General features: G+C 39.5%; 1 pseudogene; it reads right to left on the reverse strand.

Annotated features, from left to right (window-relative positions):
• Positions 1-5,925: 5,925 nt before the first annotated feature.
• Positions 5,926-22,000, reverse strand: part of LOC138174924 (UDP-glucuronosyltransferase 2B15-like) — a 67,275-nt pseudogene continuing 51,200 nt past the window's right edge.

Raw genomic sequence — 22,000 nt, forward strand, 5'->3', positions numbered from 1 at the left:
GATACTGTTAATAATAGTATATATACATACATACATACATACATATCTTACTGGGAAGATAAGCAGTTCAGTATAGATTGTACATGTGTAGCTAATGCAAAACATCAACATAGTAGATATATTGTAAAAGACTGATTATATTTCCCTCCCTCCTATACCATCACCCACTTGTTTTATTCTCCACTTTGATCCCACCCCTTTTCAAAAGTGAGTGCTTCCAACTTCCCTCCCCCCCAGCTTGCCCTCCCTTCCACCACCCTCCCTCTTATTACCTTCCCCCCTACTATCCTGTAGGGTGAGATACGCTATTTAGTGTGTATGTGTATCAGCAATGCAATATTCACAATGCCTATGGCAATTACAGATATGCTGATGTAGTTATCAATCACAAAATATATCAGGCTTTCTATATGGGGGATAAAGAGAGAACATTTATTAAAATACCAAAAGACTGAGTCCCCAAACCAGAAAGTCAAAACCATAAGAGTAGTTATGAAATTGGCACAGGTAGATAAAGTAGAAAGCACCCACATTCTCAAGCCTTTAAAACAGAACAGGCTACCTCAGGCAAAAGTCCTCCTCTCCCCACTCACAGCAAACACCCAGCATCCAGGAAGCCTGCTCCCAGCAGCATCGGCCCCTGGCAGTCCTCAGCAGGAGTCCTTAGCAGGAATTCTGGCTGACTCAAAAAGGGGTTCGCGCTTCTGCTGCTGCCTCTGCTGCTGCTGCTGCCTCCATCACCACCACTGCTAGCCACCACAGGAACTCTAGCTTGGCTTCCGCTTCCTCTTGCTCCACCCCTTCCTGCTACGTCAGCAAGTCCAATGGGGCATGAAGGATCTTTAAATCCCATAACCCTTACAGTATATCATTCCCTCCCCAAGCCAGATTCAATGAAAATAAGGTTGACCCATTCCCTTTTGCCTTCCTATTCTTCCCCTCCATTGTAACCATTTTCTCTTGTCTCTTCTATATGAGATAGTTTACCCCATTCTATCTCTCTCTCCATCTCTCATTATATTCCTCTCTCACCTCTTAATTTTCCCTTTTAAGTATCATCCCTTCCTATTAAATTGGTTCTGTGCCCTCTATCTATGTATACCTGGAAACATATATATACACATTCATATATATATATATATATGTATATATATACATATATTCATACGCCCTTGTACCCTCTGATATAGACACACACACACACACATATATATATATATATATATTTCTATTTCCTTCAACTATTTTCATACTGAGAAAAGTTTCATCAGTTACAATTATCATTTTTTCTATGTAGGAATGCTAATAGTTCAACTTTGATAAGTGGCTTATGATTTCTTTTCCCTGTTTACCTTCTCAAGCTTCTCTTGCTTCTTCTATCTGAATGTCAAATTTTCTATTTAACTCTGTTTTTTTCATTAAGAATGCTTGAAACTCCTCTATTCCATTGAATGACCATATTTTCCCCTATGCCAGGCCCTTTGATCTCTCAGTGTAGAAGCTGTCAGATCCTGTGTTTTTCTGATTGTGTTTCCACAATATTCCAGTTGTTTCTTCCTGGCTGCTCTTAATATTCTCTCCTTTATCTGGGAATTCCAGAACCTGGCTATAATATTCCTAGGAGTTTTCTTTTTGGGATCTTTTTCAGGAGGTGATCAATGGATTCTTTCAACCTCTATTTTGCCTTTTGGTTCTAAAACATCAGGGCAATTTTCTTTGAGAACTTTCTGGAGGATGATTTCTAGGTTCTTTCTTTGATCATGCCTTTCAGGTAGTCCAATAATTTTTAAATTATCTCTCCTGGATCTATTTTCCAGGTCAGTGGTTTTTCCCATGAGATATTTCACATTGCCTTCTATTCTTTCATTTGTTTGGATATGTTTAACAGCATCTTGATTTCTCATAAAGTCACTAACTTCCATTTGCTCCAATCTAATTCTGAAGCAATGATTCTCCTCAGTGAGATTTTGCAATTCTTTTTCCTTCTGGAAAATTTGGCTTTTTAAGGCATTTTTCTCCTCATTACCTTTTTGAGCCTTTTTTGCCATTTGAGTTAGTCTGTTTTTTAAGGTGTTATTTTCCTCAGTCAGGCTGTTGACTCTCATTTTGTAATTTTCTTGAATCTTTCTCATTTCTCTTCCCATTTTTCCTCGACTTCTCTTATTTGCTTCTCAAGTTCCTCTATGGCCTGTAAACAGCTCATATTTTTCTTTGAAGCTTTTGGTGAAGGAGTTCTGACTTCACTGTCTTCCTCCTGTTCCATGCTTTGATCCTTTTTGTCCCCAAAATAGGAGTCTAATGTTGGAGTCTTGTCTTTGTTTTGTTTCCTTTGCCTGGTCATGTCACCCCTCAGTCACTTGACCCCTGGGCTTTTTGCCACAGTAAGTCTCTGCCACCAGACAGGGGAGCTTTTGTTCCAAAAGCTGGCATTTTCTCAGCTGCCAGAGGCATTAGATGGATGCCCTCTCTGAGGCCTCCACACGCTCTGGCAAGCTGGTCACGCACCCCAGGACCTCCACCCTAGACTGCCATCCAGATCCAAACAGGTTAAAGCAAAAGCAATTACCCCTTAGACTGGTCGCTTGGTCCCCTACACACTGTAGACCAGGAGCTGAAGGTGCAATGGCGCAGCATCTCAGCGCTTCTCGCCCTGGTGGCAAAAGCCAATGCACTCCCAACTACTGGTCCCAAAGTCCACACTTCACTGACCTCCCACTTTTTCCTTTGCATATATGTATTGAAAAACCTGGAAACGGCCACAGCTGCTGGTGATCTGGAGTCCCTCTGGACAGTGGTTGGTTAGACCTGCCCTGGGGCTAAAACTTCTGGCTCATGGGCCTGAGCTCGGATCCCAGAGTGCTGTGCTGGCCGATTCCTGATGGCCTGCCAGCCTGTTCTCAGCAGGAGGTTAGCTTCTCTGTGTCATTTTTTGGGTTCTGCAGCTCCAAAGTTTGTTCAGAGTCCCCTTTTTACATGTATTGGGGAAGGTGGAAGCCAGAGCCCCGCAGAGATCCTGCTTCTACTCTGCCATCTTGACTCTGCCCCCCTAGGCCATTGACTGTTATTGTCCCCAACATAAAACAAATCCTCTTAAAAATATACATAATAGGGGGCGACTAGGTGGCGCAGTGAGTAAAGTGCTGGCGCTGTAGTCGGGAGGACCAGATTTCAGTTCTGGCCTGAGACACTTAACACCCACAAAAAATACTAGCCGTGTAACCTTGGGCAAGTTACTTAACCCCAATTGCCCTCCAAAAAAAGGCAAAAAATATATACATAATATAGCAATCATTATTTTAAATATACAAATCTTAGGAAAATGAATTTACAATGCTTATTTGCAAATTAATCTAAAATCAGCATACAAAGCATATGCAGTCATATATTGCTATTTTTAGTCATTTTAGAAGTAACATTAACAATGCCACAATCAAATGAATTGTAAGTTTGCTTTTGAAAAATGAACTTGAAAGTTATGTAGGAATTTACAGTTTTTAACCAAGCTAGTAGAGGGCACTTGCCCTTTGAAAATATATTAAGTGTAACACCTTAAACTCCTACTAGGTAGGCAAACAGAAAGAATTCCAGCAGCAACACCTGTACTTTAGTTCCAAGACTTACAAACATATAATGCTTAATTAACATGATTAGCATTTTGATATACAAATGAAGGAGCATTATGTAAATCTCTGTCCATAAGTAAAGAACTACATTCAGTGCTTCCCCACAGAGGGTTATGATGTTCATTATGGTCTAAGAATTGATGAATACAAATGATATTTTTAAAAATGAAAATGCATGTTTTTTTATTTTATTTATTTTTTTTTTTGCCTTTTTGGAGGGCAATTGGGGTTAAGTAAGTTGCCCAAGGTTACACGGCTAGTTTTTTTTGTTTGTTTGTTTTGTTTTTGTGTGGTGTTAAGTGTCTGAGCCTGGAACAGAACTCTGGTCCTCCTGGTTCCGGGGCCAGCACTTTACTCACTGTGCCACCTAGCCACCCCAAAAATGCATGTTACTAATAAGATTTTTATTTTGTTATTATTTTGTTTCATACTACTAGTGAACAATAACTTTTCCTCCTGTATTCCTCTATACTTTCTTCTACTCTAAGATATCGCCACTTTTAATCTTTCTTACTGAGAAAAGAAACACATTCTCTGTAATTCTTAAAAGAAATAGGAATAATTTTACTTTTCTGTAAATTTAGTTATTACTAGTCAGTCAAGATGAAACTTGGAAGAAAGCTTTAATTAATCCTTTTTTTAACAGGTACAATTACTATGTATGACTCCTCTAAGAATATCCTATATCTTTAGATAATTTCATTGGTAATGATTTTAAATGGATACATTCTAGAAATAGAGAGGTTTTAGATTTTTCATTGAAGTATAGAAATACTTACTCCTAAATTACTTTCTTGAAATGCAGGGCCTTGGAAATCCTAATTAACTGAATTCTTTTCTTCAGTGAATTTCAGTTTTTTATTCTGCTGCATTTGGTGTGTAAATTCAGTGAGTCTGACAACTGACAATGCATTGAGGTATTAAATGTTATTAGTTCCAAGACCTTCTGCCTATCAGGAAGGTGGAGTTGAGAAGAAGAGAACAGTAGAAGATAACAGGAAAGGGAAGGGCAAGCTCAAACAGTTTACAACTAGGTGGGATTATGTTTATTTTCATCATCTGTACCTGACAATCTCCAAGTACCTCACTTTTCAGAAAGCATCTGGAAGCTAGTTATGTGGGAGTATGCCTTCTTTTCAGACAGATAAACCAAAGCATATTTCCTTCTATGACAAATGAAAATTCCGCTACTTCTTTAGAAAGAAGATAACAATGAGCTTTGAACAGGGGAATCTGAACCAAAGGGCTCATGTGCAGATCAAGGATGCTTAAGGTCACATGTGAATAGCAATTTGGTCAGTAGAAAATGGGCATGAGCCATTCTGAGTTTTCAAGGCTAAGGCACCTACTGCAAGGAGATGTTTGATGGCAAAAGGAGGACAAAGTGCTGTTATGTCCTGCCTTAGTACAAGCTCCTGACAATGACAAAGCTTCTACAAGGAACCCAGAAAAATCTCTGCAGCATTCTGGGTATCCTCAAACCAAATAAATACCAAGGCTTCCTGAGTTTAAGAATCTGGTCCTATTTCCAACAGCGAGGGTTGAGATTCAGTAGTATAATGCAAAAGTAAACATTTTAAGTAGAATTTGAGGACTTTGGTTATTAAAATTACTCTTAAGTATGTTTCAAGCATGAGCAACTTTGCATCTCCACAGCCCCGACACAGCTATGACATAGATACTCACTGAATCAAAGTATAAACACTAAACTCTGGGTCTTTTGACCAGTTCCAGTTTTAGAACTGGAAGGAACCTTTGAGATCATCTTGTCACACCACCTCCACTCTTTCTCATTTTGGAAATGAGGAAACTGAACCCCAGAGACATGAAGTCTCATGGTCACTCAGCAAGGTTTGTAGTAGAGTTCAGGTCTCTGAATTATCAGTCCTAGAGCATCAAGCAATGGTCACAAAAAATTTGGGGCAAGTTGTCCGCATAGATCAAGATCAAAAAGAGCTTGAAAGACTCTTGGAAATTATATTCTAGGGTGTGAAATAACAGTTGTGGAGGTGGAAAGGACAGATAGGAGATTAAAAGGAAGTAGTCAGGCAACCATGATCAAGTGGAAAACTGAAGAATAATTCCACTTGAGTTGTTTTTTTTTCCTCCTGTACCTCAATGTTATTTTCCAATGACTTTGGTATTATTGTTTTCCTAATCTACTTGGGAAGATTTTTAATATCACAAACTAGAGACTGAAAAGAAAAAACTCTTAAAGTGCTTCTGTTGGTATGTGTTTTATCATATTATAATTGCCACTCTAATTATTTGTGTACATGTCTTATCTTTCTACACTGGTTGTGAACTCATGAAGGACAAGAACTATTTTACTTTCCATCTCCTTCAGGACTTATCTACAAAGTTTTGACATAATAAAAGTTAAATAAATATTGTTGAATTGAGAAAAAGAGGAATTTTCAAATCTCATTGCTGCTAAATTATACTAAGGTGAAGATCTTCCAGGTTCCTTCCTCATCTCTTCAATCCCCCCTCCTCAACCTTAAGTATCACAGTAAGTTATGCCCTCTTTTGTTTCTTTCCTGTTTTCCCCAACTTCTGGCAGCTAAACAAGCAGCTTTTGATGACTATGAAGACAACAATTGCCACACAGGCAAAAAGGAATCCAATTACATCCAAGGAAGGGTACTGGTACCAGGTAAGGTCATGGGAATCAGGTCTCAGGTGCTTAGCACCTTTGTGACGCATCACAAACTCAGTCCAGAAGACAGCTCTGTCTAGGGGTTTCACGGGTTGGTCATGGTGAATTCTTGATAATCTCATAGCATTCTCTTTGTATCTGAAATGGAAACACATACACAAAGCAGAAGACCGTCAGTCACTTTTTCCTCCTTAGAATATCTACCAAAGTTTCACCCAGGAGATAGTCCTTTTTGGAGCTAGTCAAGGCTACTGAGCATATCTCTAATCTAGCCACATAGTTTTCCTTTATTAAAAACAAGTGAGGTGAACTGTGAGCCTCTGTGAAACTGAAAGAATTCATTCTCTTTCATCAAATGTTGCAAAACAGAAAATAGGATTCTTAGTATTTACTGTTGAAGTTGTATGTTTTTTTTTCCCCCTAGGGCATCTGTTTTATGAATGTTATTTGAAAAATCATCACTGGCGTAGAATTGGCCAATCTCCTTTTCTAATCATATGGGAACTATTATGAGGGTTAAAAGGGCTAGACAGCAGAGGAACAGCTTCAGCCCTGCAATAGTATCCACAAAATGTCAGAAAACCTAGTAGGACTCTTCCGTTGGATTGAGTAGATGGTCTGTGGAGGATGTGTACAAAAAGATATGACTAGTAAATAAGTTGAGAAGTTGCCGATGTTGTGAGTTTCACTTTAGCAGCTATTACATTTGGAAACTTTTGTTCCAAAAGGTAGTTTTAAAGAAATTTATGACCCACTATGATTTTCATTAATTCCATTTACCAAACACTTATTAAGTGGCTATTGTGTGTAATGTTCTATAAATATCTTGTAGAGAGATTCAGTAGCATGTTGTAAAGGGAAATAGGTGGTCAAATGTGATAGGTGCCTTTCAGATATCATCTTACTTCATTGAAAATAAGCTCTTTGAAGCCAGGCACAGCAGGGCACACCTCTAGTCCCTGCTACTGCAGAGGCTTAGGGTGGGCGATCATTGGAGTCTGGGAATTCTGAGCTGCAAAAGGGCTAAAGACAATCTGCATTAAATATTTGAGGAAATTGTGCCCTCTTTTGTTTCTTTCCTGTTTCACCCAATGTTTGGCAGTAAAACAGGCACCGTTTAGGGACTATGAAGACAATGGTTGCCATGTAAGCAAATAGGAAGCCAATCACATCCAAGGAGTAGGATGATGAGTGGCATGTCTAAGGTGCTTAGTGCCTTTGTGACATATCAAAAACTCAGTCCAGAAGACAGTTCAGTCTGGGGCTTTTATGGATTGGTAACTATCAGTATGGTAAGACTTTGGGAACAGGGCACCACTGAGCTGTTTAAGAAGGGAAGAACTAGACAAGGGTAGAAATAGATTGTGTCAAAATTGCATGCTAATTAGCAGTGAGGTTGATCTTTGAGTGGCCACTATACTTCTGGCCTGAGCAAGATAGGGAGACAGTCTCAAAAAAGAAAAAGAGAAAAAACAGAAAAGTAAGAAGAGTAAAACAAATGCTTTGAAATTCGATAATGTTACATTTAATTAACAGGATTGTAGGAACATACATTTAGGGTCCCCTCCAAGTCTGAGAGGCATCAAATCCAGCCTCCTAGGAGAGGTGAAATGATTGGTCCTAATGTTACACAGGTTGTTGTTCAGTCATTTCAGTCACGTCCCACTCTTTGTCACCCCATTTGGGGTTTTCTTGGCAAAGATACTGGAGTGATTTTCCATTTCCTTCTCCAGCTCATTTTACAGATGAGGAAACGGAGGAAAACAGTGTGAAGTTGCTTGTCCAGGGTCACAAAGCTAGTAAATATCTGAGGTTTAGGTCTAAGTTTCTCCCTGTCTTTCCCCCACCCACCACCCCAAAACAGTGATCCTAATGTATACCCTCTCCAACAATCTGGTGTCTCCTATATCCTCCCCCATACCCCCTCCAACTTTCCAGCAGGCCAAGATGGATCTCTATATCCCAGTGCCTGTATATCTTATTTCCCAGCTGTAGGTTAATAATAATAATAAAAAATATATTTTATTTTTTTATATTTGAATATTTGATTTCAAAACTTTCAATTCCAGATTCATTCCCCTCTTTCCCCATCACCCACCCCTACTGGGAAGATGCACAGTTCAGTATAGGTTACACATGTGTGGCTAATGCAGAACAATAACATAGTAGATACATTGTAAAAGACTGATTACACTTCCCTCCCTCCCATCCCACCTCCCACCCGATCTACTCTCCACTTTGATCCCATCTATTTTCAAAAGTGAGTGCTTCCAACCTCCCTCTCCCCCAGCCTACCCTCCCTTCTATCATCCCCCCCTCTCATCCCCTTCTCCCCCTATTCTCCTGGAGGGTGAGATACCCTATTTAGTGTGTATTTCACTCCCTCCTCAAGCCAAATTCAATGGGAATAAGGTTGACCCATTCCCTTTTGCCTTCCTATTCTTCCCCTCCATTGTAACCATTTTCTCTTGCCTCGTCTGTATGAGATAGGTTACCCCAATCTGTCTCTCCCCATCTCCTCTCATTATATTCCTCTCACCTCTTAATTTCACCTTCTAAGTATCATTCCTTCCTGTTAAATTGGACCTGTGCCCTCTATCTATATATACCTGTAAACATATATATACACACATTCACATCTGCATTCATATGCCCATATACCCTCATATATAGACAAATATATATATATATATTTCTAATCCCTTGAACTACTGAGAAAAGTTTCATAAGTTACAATTATTGTTTTTTCCACGTAGGAATGTTAATATTTCAACTCTGATAAGTTCCTTATGATTCCTTTTCCCTGTTCACCTTCTCATGCTTCTCTTGCTTCTTGTATCTGAATGTCAAATTTTCTATTCAACTCTGGTTTTTTCAGCAAGAATGCTTGAAAGTCCTCTATTCCACTGAATGACCATATTTTCCCCTGAAACATGATACTCAGTTTTGCTGGGTAGGTGTCTCTTGGTTTTAATCCCAGCTCCTTTACTCTCCGGAATATCATATTCCAAGCCCTTCGATCCCTCAGTGTAGAAGCTGCCAGATCCAGGGTTATCCTGATTGTGTTTCCACAATATTCCAATTGTTTCTTCCTGGCTGCTTGTAATATCCTCTCCTTAATCTGGGAATTCCGGAACCTGGCTATAATATTCCTAAGAGTTTTCTTTTTGGGATCTGTTTCAGGAGGTGATTGGTGGATTCTTTCAACCTCTATTTTGCCCTCTGGTTCTAAAACATCAGGGCAGTTTTGTTTGAGAACTTCCTGGAGGATGATTTCTAGTTTCTTACTTTGGTCATGGCTTTCAGGCAGTCCAATAATTTTTAAATTATCTCTCCTGGATCTATTTTCCAGGTCAGTGGTTTTTCCCATGAGATATTTCACATTGCCTTCTATTCTTTCATTTGTTTGGATCTGTTTAACAGCATCTTGATTTCTCATAAAGTCATTAGCTTCCATTTGCTCCAATCTAATTCTGAAGCAATTATTCTCCTCTTTGAGTTTTTGAGATTCTTTTTCCATCAGGCAAATTCGACTTTTTAAGGCATTCTTCTCCTCATTGCCTTTTTGGGCCTCCTTTGCCATTTGAGTCAGTCTGGTTTTTAAGGTATTATTTTCCTCAGTCAGGCTGTTGACTCTCATTTCATAATTTTCTTGCATTGTTCTCATTTCTTTTCCCAATTTGTCCTCCACTTCTCTTATTTGGTTTTCAAAATCTTTCTTAAGGTACTCTATGGCCTGTAACCGGCTTGTATTTTCCTTTGAAGCTTTTGGTGCAGGAGTTCTGCCTTCACTGCTTTCCTCCTGTTCCATGCTTTGCCCCTTTTTGTCCCCAAACAAAATAGGAGTATATTGTTGGAATCTTCTGTCTGCTTTGTTTCCTTTGCCTGCTCATTTTGCCACTCAATTACTTGACTTATGGGCTTTTTGCCACAGTAGGACTCTGCCACCAGACAGGGGAGTTTCGCCCAAACGCTGGGGTTTTCTCAGCTGCCAGAGGTGTTAGATGGGTGCCCTCTCTGAGGTCTCCACAGGCTCTGGCAAGCTGGACACACACACCCCAGAACCTCCACCCTAGACTGCAATCCAGATCCAAGCAGGTTACCCCTCAGACTGGTGCTTGGTCCCCCTACACTCTGCAGGCCAAGAGCTGAAGCTGCCACATGGTGCTTGCTGGCTGTGCCGGTGTCTCAGCGGCTTTTCGCCCTGGGGGTAAAAGCCACGCACTCCCACTTACTGGTCCCAAAGTCCAGACTGTACTGACCTCTCACTTTGTCCTTTGTGTCTATGTGTTGATAAATCTGGAAACGGCCACAGCTGCTGCCTATCTGAAGTCCCTCTGGCCGGTGGCTGGTCAGGCCCGCCCTGGGGCTAAAAGCCTTGGGGTGGGGCTGGGCTCGGCTCCCAGAGGGCTGTGCTGGATTCCTGCTGGCCTGCCAGGCTGTCCTCAGCGGGAGGTTAGCTTCTCCGTGTCATTTTGTGGGTGCTGCAGCTCCAAAGTTTCTTCAGAGTCCCCTTTTTAAATGGATTGGGGAGGGTGGAAGCCAGAGCTGTGGGAAGGTCACGCTTCTACTCCGCCATCTAATAATAAATGGGATTTCTCTTTCTATCTCTTGTTATTGGATTTCATTAGAAATATACAGGAATGCCGAGGATTCATGTGAGTGTATTTTCTGTCCTGTGACATTGCTAAATTTATTTATTGTCTCAAGTAGTTTTTTACTTGGTTCTTTAGGATTCTCTAAGTATATCATCATATCATCCACAAAGAGTGATAACTTGGTCTCTTCTTTTTATGCCTCTTTGTGTAGCATAATTTACACTTTTCCACTTCATTCTTTCCTCTTCTTCCATTTCAGTCCCTTTGGTAGCCCTTAATAAGTTTTTTTTTTTATCATCGTTTTTTGTAATTTATACTCATACCCTCTACTTGTCTATAAACAGCTTGCTCTTATCAAATAACAGGGTGTATGTGTGTGTGCTTTTCTTGTTTACCTTTCTCTGTCTCTCTTGCATCTCATAACTGGAGGTTGATTTTTCCATTGAGCTCTGGCTTTTTCATCAGGAAGGTCTGGAAATCTGTTACATCTTTGAATGACCATCTTCTTGCCTGGATGAATATGTTCAGTTTCGCTGGGTAGGTTTGTTCATATTTTTCATGGAAGCTTTTGGTGCAGGAGTTCTGAATGTGTTGCCTTACCCCATTCTATGCTTTGATCCTTTTTGTCCCCTCAAAATTCATCCAAAGTCAGATTGCTGTGCTTGCTTTGCTTCCTTTGCTTGATCATGTTGCCATTCAATTATTTGGCTTTTGAGCTTTTTGCCACAGTAGAACTCTGCTTCCAGAGAGGGGAGCTTTGTCCAAATTGCTGGGGTTTTCTCAGCTGCCAGAGCTATTCAATGGCTGTCCCTCTGAAGCCTCCACATACTCTGGCATACTGATCAAGCACCCCAGGACCTCCACCCTAAACAGCAATTCAGATCCAATCAGGTTAAAGCAAGAGCTATTACCCCTCAGACTGTTGGCTTGGTGTAGCAGCAAGCACCCCAAGCGTCCTCAGGGTTTGCTGCCAATACAGGTTCTTAGATCTGCTTTGTTAAAGGAAAGCAACTCAAAATGGGTTAACAAGCTTACTTTAATCAGTCAGACATATATCGTTTACCTTGTTCAGGGAAAAAGGTCAGCACCCTGAACTTCAAAGTACACAGACAGAATTATCAAGACAGAAACAGATCTAGTAGACAGATTTCAAACTGTCCAACCATTACATCCATACCCAGTCAACATCTGGGTTTCAACATCTGGGTTTTTTCAAAGCCGGGGGGGCTCTGGACAACGGCTTCCCAGAATCCATATCAAATCACAGAACACTTCTCAAAGTGAGCCCCCAAAACAAAGCTACACATCAGGGCTTATATAGCCTTCTCCTGGCTCAGAGAATGTAACAACCTTCTGGACCCACTGGCCAATCAAGAAGTATCTACTGAAAAACAAGCCTCCCACCCCAGGCTCCAGGTGCACTTTAGCTTAGGGGCAGGGAAGATCTTCAAATCTGCATTTTCATTACACTTGGTCCCCCTACAATCTGCAGGCCAGGATCTCTGAAGCAGTCAAATGGCTGTGGCTGCATGGCCACCATGCCTCAGCCACTTCTCCCTCCAGAGGCAGAGGCCAGACTGCACTCCCAGACATCCTGTTCCCAAAGTCCACTGACCTACCTTTTTGTCTTTGGCAGTTATGTGCTGATAATACAGGCAACCCCCACAGCTGCTAGTGATCCTCTCTCCAAACATCCCTCTAACTGGGACTGAGGCTAAAACCGCTGGCTCATGTAGGGCTAGGCTCTACTGCCAGAGTGCTGCGCTGGCCCCTTCCTGCCAGCCTGCTAGCCTGTCTTCCAAGGGAGGTTAGTTTTTCTCTGTCACTTTGTGGGTTGTGTAGCTCTAAAGTTTGTTTAGAGTCATTTTTTACATGTATTGGAAGAGGTCGAAGCAGTAGCCGCACAGAAGTCCTGTTTCTACTCCACCATCTTGGCTCTGCTCATTTTGATTGGTTTTGTTAAGTTACTTCTTTTTTAATCATTGTTGTAAAGCATAGATCACTGAGAAGGGGAGCAAAAGGGATATATTTGGGAATAAAAAGATATGAAATCAAAGGATATCAATAAAATAATTATGAGAAGAACACATGGGCCATTTTGATTAGGTCAAGATAATATTCAGTACCAAATGCTTTTCCATTCTATTGTTGTCTTAGAAAGACTTGGTAGCTAAAACACTAATAGAAGTGATGTTGATTGATTCTAATACCTTGCATTTGTAGAAATTTTAAAAAAATGTTTTTTTTTTACATTGCCTACATTTTCCCTCATAATCTTTTCCCTCTCTCTTGTACAATGCCTTTTCTTACAAAAATAAAAAAATTTTAAGAATAGGGGAAAAAACATCAACAAAACCAATTAGCACATTGGAAAAAAAAACTGATGCTGTATGCAATACTCCCTGGGCTAAGTGACTTGCCCAGGGTCACATAGCTAGCAAGTGTCTGAAGTCCTGACTCCAGGTCCAGTGCTCTGGCCACTGTGCCTCCCAGTTGCCTAGGGTCAAACAGCCTGCTTCATAGCAAAGATTTCAAAACAAGTTACACTGAGGCCAAATCTTTGGAGCCACTCCAGGCAGCTCTCTAGTTACACTGCCTCTGTCTATAGAGTCTTACAATATGCTTTCACATACACTAGAATCTGTAATTATGCGTAATTAATTTTAATATATTAGTGTACAAACATTAGTGGAAATCATCCTTTGCATTTCAGTTTCACTCCATACAGTCCTTTAATTGTAAAACTTCCTCAGTTCTAACAAGCTAAATGCTTAATGCTAGTAAAGGAGAGATAACCAAAACTTACTGGGGAGAGAAAAAAAAAACCCAAACCAACAACAATCTCAAATATATTTAAATTATTACAATAATGCTAAAGGAAAATAGTGTAATAGGCATTTTTTCCAATGAAACAATGTCACTGGTATAAAGAAGCCAAATATTTTGTTGCTCGCTGGAAGTTATTACAAGGGCAGGAAAGTAGAGAAATGGTCACCAGTATCCCTCCAGCCTTTAAAGTCTTTCCCTAAGTTGATCTTCCTGCAAATGAAAGTCAATATCAGTGGTAAGAGGAAATTCCATGGCTCCACTGTTTCTTTGCAGTTTTTCTAAGTAGTGTCCACAGAATGAGTTTAAATGATACAGACGTTTTATTAGGGATTTAAAGGAATGTTCTGACCATAGCTCTAATGATAGTTAAACTGAGGAAGCACTTCATCATCCTTCTTGCTCTCCTAGCTCCCTTCCTACTCTACCTGCCATCTCCCCTTATCTTTTTCCTGCCACTCAGACCTTCTCCCCATTCACCTGTTCTTCTTCATACTCCTCATCCATGATCTTAATTTCCTCTTCCCTGCCATGCCATCCTAAAGTATTGGGATTAGAATTGAAGGACCTGGGTTCAAATTCTCACTAAGTTACTCATTTCCTATGTAACCTTGGGTCAGTCATGTCTTCTTTCTCATTTTTTGTTTCTTCATCAGTAAAGTGAAAGGCTTGGACTAAATAAAGCCCCTTTGTAAGGCCTCTTCCAGATCTAAGTCTGTGATCTATGACGTTTTTCCTTTGCTCTCTAAACTCTCAGTTTTTGCCCTGTTTCTCTGTTTTGCTCCCTCCTTTCCCAGACTTTTCCTTCATCTTCTGGCCTCCTCCAGTCTCTCTATGTTCATCTGGCCTCCTCACTACTTTCTTGCTCTCCCCCAGCACCCTCTGATCTGCTTCTCTTTTCAGAGACCTCTTCAATGTTCTTCCTTCTTCTCCTCGATCCCCTATTCTTTCTCTGCTCTGTTCTTACACACTCCATTTATATTCCCTGCCACCCCCACTGCTCTTTCCAGTGAAATTCTAGTCACCAACCCTTGAGATTTCTTCTCTTCAAAGAGTCAACTGAAAAAATATATACACACATCATGTGTGTGTTTGTGTATACTCATATATATATGTATATATCATGAGTGTGTGTGCATGTATGATCTGCTTTATAATATGGTTGTTTGAATGTTGGGTTTTGCAAGAGACAATGAGTTTCTTGGGCAGGAACTGGGGATTTTTTGTGTTTCTTTGTGTCCTTAGCAGAGGGTCTAAGACATAGTAGGTTCTTGGGCATATAAAGATTTATTTTATTATAACAAAATAATTGTTGGTTGACTGAGGAGATGAAAGAATAGAGAAGAATAAGTTTTAAAGACAGACTCAAAAGTCCCCTTAGGCCTTTCCCTAGCAAACTAGCTGACTGAGTACCACTGATCTGTAATCTAGTCATAATGCTAGGAAGAGGAGGTGATGATGGGAAAGGGTACCCGAGGTTGTGTGCAGAGTCAGAAGAGAGGCACAGAGACTTTCTAGTTCACAGCATCATAGATCTAGACCTGAAAGGCTGGCTCATTTTGTAGATGAGGTACCTGTGACCCAGGATATGGTTAAATGACTTTCCTAAGTCACCTAGTTAGTCAGGGGTGGGGAACCTATGGCCCTAAGGCCACACCTGGCCTTCTAAATCCTTAAACGATTGAAAGGATTTGTTTTGTAAAATTTGGATTCAGTCAAAAGGCCACACTTACAGATTTAGAAAGCCATACGTAGCCCTAAGGCTGAAAGTTCCTCACCCCTGGTTTTAGCAAATGTTAGAGCAAGGATTTGCATTCACATCTAAGGATTCAAGGTTCAGTGATCTTTCCACCATGAGTGCACTACAATAGCCAATGCTCAGCATAGAGACAAGACCTAAAAGCACAGTATGGTGATTCCTAGCAGAGAGTGTTGTGATAGAGAGACCAGTGAAGCAATGAACCCCAACTCAGTGGAGAAAGAAGCTTACCCAATGATATCCTCAGGTGACACCATGGGCTTTGCAGCTACTGATGTGATGTGGCCACACACGTTCTAACCCTTCATATAGGATAAAGATGCAGCAGGGAAACAGTGCTGGCTTTGGATACAAAGAATCTGGTTTCAGATGCCAGTTCTGCTGCCTGCCTGCTTGGTCTTGGACAAGAAATGTAACTTCTCCATGTCTAAATCCCCTCACGTGTAAAATGAAGAGATTAAACCATACAACTTCTAAGGTTCCCTCTAACTCAAAATCTATGAATACTTTCACTTGTTCCTTATGTATGTGCTCTCCCCACATATCCCCTAGGTATACGCTCCCTATGTGTCTGCTCTGCCATACCTATTTCCTCCGGTCATTTCAGTTCCCTTTGTGGATTCCATTTCCCACTAGTAATATGGTAATCTGTGGGTAAGAATTCTTCTCTGTAGAGAAGAAAACATTCTTGTCACTTATCTTTCTATGCTATTTTACCTTTTTATTTACTTTTTTTGCCACTTTGATGTATAATGACTTTGGGTAAGTTGGCAAAAAGGAACACATTTGCTGAGGCTCATGAGCCAAAGTTTTCACCAAATCCTGACTCACTGTGACCTAGGCAAGCCACCTAACCTCTCTCTGGCATATTATTTTATGTGGTCAATAGGACCCATGTGTGAAGGAGGTCTCTGGCATGATATTACACGTGAGAGAATCATAGGTAAAACCTCTTTGAATGGTACAGAGTCATACAACAGTTAAGTAAATATTTTACTGTTTTCAGTAAAGGTAAAGATTTCTAAGAACACTTTTTGAAGGAAGTATTTGGCAAAAATCTAAGGTATCATAGAAACTTAAATTTATGCCAGGAAAAGTAACAAGAAGAAAGAGTTTGGAATGTAGGGAGTAGTTTATCTATGGAAATGAGAAGAGATGGACCAAAAATCCCACAGATAAGAAATCCTGAAAGGGCCATGATCTATACCAGATGACATCACAAACCATTAACAAATTAATGTGTAAGCACCAATCAATAAACAAGTATTAATTGAATGTAGCTACTATATGATAGGTACTATGTTAAATATACAAATTAAAAGAATAAAACCATCCTTATGCTGAAGAAATAGGACTTTTACTGGGGTAGAGGAAACAACAAGATCATAAACATGTACGGAATTACTATAAAAAAATACAAATAGGGGTGGCTAGGTAGCAGAGTGAATAGAGCACTGGCCCCGGAATCAGGAGGACCTGAGATAAAATCTATCCTCAGACACTTAACACTTATTAGCCATGTGACCTTGGGCAAGTCACTTAACCCCAATTGCCCTGTCTTTCCCTCTCCAAAAAAAGAATAGATAGAAATAAATAAAAAGATAAGAAGGGAGGGCAATGGGGATAATATAGAAATTGGTACCTGAATTGTGTCTGGAAGGAAGAAAAGGGGCTCATTGAGGAGGGAGTGAGGAAGCAGAGCATTCTAGGCTTGAAGGAGAGCCAGTGCAAAGGAATAGAAATAGGTGATGGAGTCTTAAATGTTAGAAACAGAAAAAAGATCAATTTGGCTGGATTGTAGCCTGTGGGATAAAGGTAGATTGTGAAGGGCTTTAAAAGCTAAACAAATTTATATTTTATTCTAGAGCAGATAGGGAGGCAAAGGAGTTTAATGATAAAAGGAATTATAAGGTCAGATTTATGGTTAAGGAAAATCATGTTTGGCAGCTTTTGTGTGTAAGAAAGAGTGGAGGGAGCAGAGATGTGAGGGAGGGAGACTAATTAGGAGACCAGAGCCGTGCTCTAAAAGAAAGGTGATAGCACCTGAAATGAGATGGTGGTCATGTGAGTAGAGAGGCATGGGAGGTTACAGGAAAGAGAAGAAGATCTGTAATACTTTCTGTGGGCAATGAGACTAGGAAGCAATTAGGAAGGAAGTGGGAATTAGGAGAGTTGACTTGCTGTAATGGAAGCCCATTTGAATTAGGATAGCATGAATTTATCATGTCCCCAGACAGAATGGTTGTGTGACTTCCCCCAGCATTATTCAGCATCACATGAGTAGGAGCAGAGGAAAAAGAAAATGAGGCTAATTGAAAGCTGATGTTTGACAAGAAATGAGTGGGGAGAAGACAAAAGGAAAAGATATTCAAGAGTAGCTGAAATGTTAAAATGATTATCTATATGACCAAATCCAGGAAAGAACTTATCCCAACACTCAGGGTCTTACTCACCTTTACAGTTTTGTACATATTAAAAGCAGGAGAAATATTTCAAGTCTGAAAACTGTAAAACTTACATTTTAATAATTCCCAAAGTTATTCTATATTATGCTGTTCAAAGGCTGAATTGTGGTGATGCCAACATTATAGCATTAGAGTACATTAGCTAATATGCAAATTACTGGACCATGCCAATGAGAAGAAACATAAGGACAGAAACCTCTGCTTAGAAAATCCTGAGACCAATCTAAGCCCAGCTACACCTTGATCCTGAGACCCCATGATATATGTGGGTAAGGTACCCTTATCCTAGGGATCCTAGGGATCTGGATCATTTTTCCATGATCAGCTCCTATTTTTACCATCTGTCAACATCAGTTTGTTTCCTTGTTTTTAGAGCTAAAAATAGTCCAGGATTCTTAGAGAAAATGCTGCTCAAGCAGGAAGGTGAGAAATATTCTAAATAAGCTAGTGGGGTTCAGTATTTTTTTAACCTTTAATAATTCTTTGATCAGCAGAAGAAGAGATAAATTTGATAAATAATCTAATGCTCCACAATGTTTTCCTCAGGTTTAATACTTAAGAAAATATTTGAGAACTTGGTCTACTGTAAGAAGTAAGCTCTGTTAGAAGATTCTACCTGATTTATTTTAGAAAAAGACCAAGGCAGCAGAAGAGGTTTGTTTCCTTTTCTCACCTTTTGAGGAATCTGGGCCAGAGCTGCAGCAATCAGGTTACTCTTTTCCTCAGTTAGGTTTTTAACCATTGACCCAAGAGAAAATACCACAATACCATGTTCCCCAGAGCTCTGGACAAATTTTTCCATTTCCTGAAAAGAAGAGATTTGTTGTCTATCAGATGGAGAAAAGCTGCATAAAAAATAAAGAAGAAATATAAAAGAGAATATCAGAAATCTAAGAAGGAAAAATTGTTTCTGGTTAGAGGTAGCAGAAAGAACTTCATGGAGAGGTAAAACTTGAACTGGATTCTTGAAACTAATGTATATATGCACAAAGTGACTGACACATACTAAAACTGTGACTTTTAAAGAACAATCATAATAAAATTGAAAACAAGATGGGGCTATAGAGCAGGGGGGTTTAACCTGGGGTCTATGAACTTGTACTTTAAAATATATTTTGATAGCCATATATACAGAGAAAGTGACTAGTTCTTCTTTTCTTGCTCAGGTTTAAAAGTCCAATGGTTGCTAATATGCCAGTCACACTACTGATGGGCACCAGAGTGTTGATATTTTTTGTTTCTAACCTGGACCAATTTGCCCTTCCTTAGGCAGCCTGGTGACTTCCTCATTTTGGTACCATACTTAATATGGACACCAAGAATTCTTGAATTCAGGTGACACACTAGACTTCAGCTTTCCCTGTAACACAGATTAATGGCATGTATCACAACACCCAGCTCATAACTGTATTTCAATAAAATTGATTTATTTGTAACTATATATTTTTATATGTATTTTATTTTATGTATTTATGCATTTTATGTACTTACAAACATTATTCAGAGAGGGGATTCATTGGTTTCACCAGGTTGCCAAAAGGACTCACAACCCCAAAAAAGGTTAACTCCTGCTATACAGCACTTTTCTGCAAAGCACTGCAAACAAAAGAGGTACCTATAATTTGGTCAATGGCTCAAAAAATTATGGGTATGTGTGTAAATAATGGAATATTATTGTTATATAAGAAATGATGAAGATGGTGATTTCAGAGAAATTTGGGAAGACTTGTAAGAATTGTAGCAGAATAAAGTGAGTCAAAAAAGCAATTTATGCTATAACAACAATGTTGTAAAGACAAATTATTCTGATCAATGCAATGACCAATCAGGACTCCAGAGAGATTAGACATAGTACCAACCTCTTGCCCTAGATATGGTGGACTCTGGGTATAGATTGAAAAATATAATTTTTCAACACAGCCAAAGTGTGGGATTTTTTTTTTTTGCTTGACTGTGCTTATTTGTCACAAAGTATTTGTTTTTCTTTTTATAATGGTGGAATGGAGGTGAGAGAGAAGATAGATTTTGATCACTTAAAATATATTGAAAAAATTAAAAACTTTCTCCTCTACTGGAGGGAGACTGAAGTTAATTTGTGACCCATAAAATTAATCTTGTTTTATAGTTTCACTGTATATTTTCTTTTTTTAAATTTATTTTTATTTTATTTTATTTTATATTTATTTTAGTTTATATCATTCATTTCCACAAGATTTTGAGTTACAAATTTTCTCCCTGTCTTTCCTGTACCCAAAACCCCAAAACAGCAATCCCACTCTATACCCTGGCTCCAACCTTCCAGAGTTTGAGGAAAAAAGAAGATATTTCTAAAGCACTAAGCAGTGTCTGGCACTAAGTAGGTATTTAAGAATGCTCATTATCTCTCTAACTTTCCTTGCCTTTGTGTACAGAAAATAGGACATCTTTGTAGGATATGAAAACTTGGAAAAACAAGCTGATAGGTTTACCTCAGGAAGACACTTGGCAGGTTTACAGTGGAGTCCTCCAACAAACACAAAATTTGGCAAGTATTGACAAGGAAATTCAAAATCCCAGTAAGTTCAAATCAACCACATTTCAGCTTTTCCCATGGTTTCACATAATGTAGTGGGTCTCCCTGAGGGAAAAAGAAAGAAGGACATGTCATGGACAGCTCAGACTTCTAGGCCAAGGATTCTTAGCCTTGGATGTGTCATGAACCCCTTTGTTAGTCTGGTGAAATAATGTATGGATCCTTGCTCAGAAGATGTTTTTAAATGCATAAAACAAAATACATAGGTTAAAAAAGGAAACCAGTCATTGAAAAAATTATCAAAATAATCAATAAAGGATCCCTTCTCTCAGCTTACAGAAGATCCTGTGACCTAGGAATGCCCCTGAACTTCTGGGGACTCATGGTGCTGAAAAGAAGCCTTTGTTATCCTTCTTATTGCTAGCTCCTTTCTCTGAGATTATGTTCAATCTCTTCTGCATATATAAAATTGTTTGCTTGTCATGTTTTCCCCATTAATCTGTGACCTTCTGGAATACTAAGATTGCTTTTGCCTTTTTTTTGTATCCCCAGACCTTAGCACCGTGCCTGGTTTAACAAATACTTATTGACTTCACATGGAAAAAAGCAAAGCAAAGCAATCATCCAAACAATTTTTGTCAGTGGTATACATCATCACTTTTGCCCATTAAGATAATGGAAATCAAGAATAATGTATAAAAGGAAAGAAAAATGAGCAAGATCCAAACCAATATTTATAGTGACTATAAAAATACATGTACCTCAAACCACTGGGGCCTTGTCAAATCACAGTTATTCATAAATTTCTCTCAAGACCTTCTATTAATTAGCACGGTAACCTCATGGCCCCTCTGTGCCAGCTCATCCAGGACGGTCTTCGTATTTATCCAGTGACTATACTCTGAAGGCCACGCTACGATCTCCCCATAGGGCCCACAGCTAAAGCAACACAGCTGCAGCAGCAAAAGAGCTGCAGCCCACTTCTCAGATCTCATCCTTGGGCTTTTTTGTATTCACTTGCTTCCTCCTGTTGGCTGCAATGGGTTATATCATGAAAGGAATTGAAATAGAAGTTAAAACGTGGTTGGAATCTGCCAAGTCCTATCCAAAAGCAAATCCTTATCACAGTTACTGATTGGAAAAGGGAGACAGATTGGACAAGAGGTTTATGTATAGCACGGACTTTAGTGTCAAAGGAGGACATTTAGATAATTGCACAAAAGCCTTCAGTCCAAGTAAAGTTGAACATTCACCTTCTTTATTGCCACTCCATCAAGAGGCTTCTTCAGAGACTTTGGAATGGTTTCACTTACTAAGGTTTTAAAAGACAACTCCATTTCATTTTTTTCTTTTTTTACTGGAGCATATTTCACAGTTTAAGGGCATGAATGGTGAAGGTGTCCTGACTGCCTTTGTTTTTGAATGTCCAGATGAAGTAACTGACCAGCACTGGCTCCTTGGAATGCCAGAGAAAAAATGCAGATGAATTTTAGAGAGCACTTCGTAATTGATATTGTTTTAGTGGGTTTGGGTCCCACTGAAGGCTAATTTCTGATGC

The sequence above is a fragment of the Petaurus breviceps genome, unplaced genomic scaffold (genome assembly GCF_028583685.1).
Source record: "Petaurus breviceps papuanus isolate PSGF00001 unplaced genomic scaffold, PetGlider_PUasm1.0 76, whole genome shotgun sequence".
Taxonomy (NCBI): domain Eukaryota; kingdom Metazoa; phylum Chordata; class Mammalia; order Diprotodontia; family Petauridae; genus Petaurus; species Petaurus breviceps.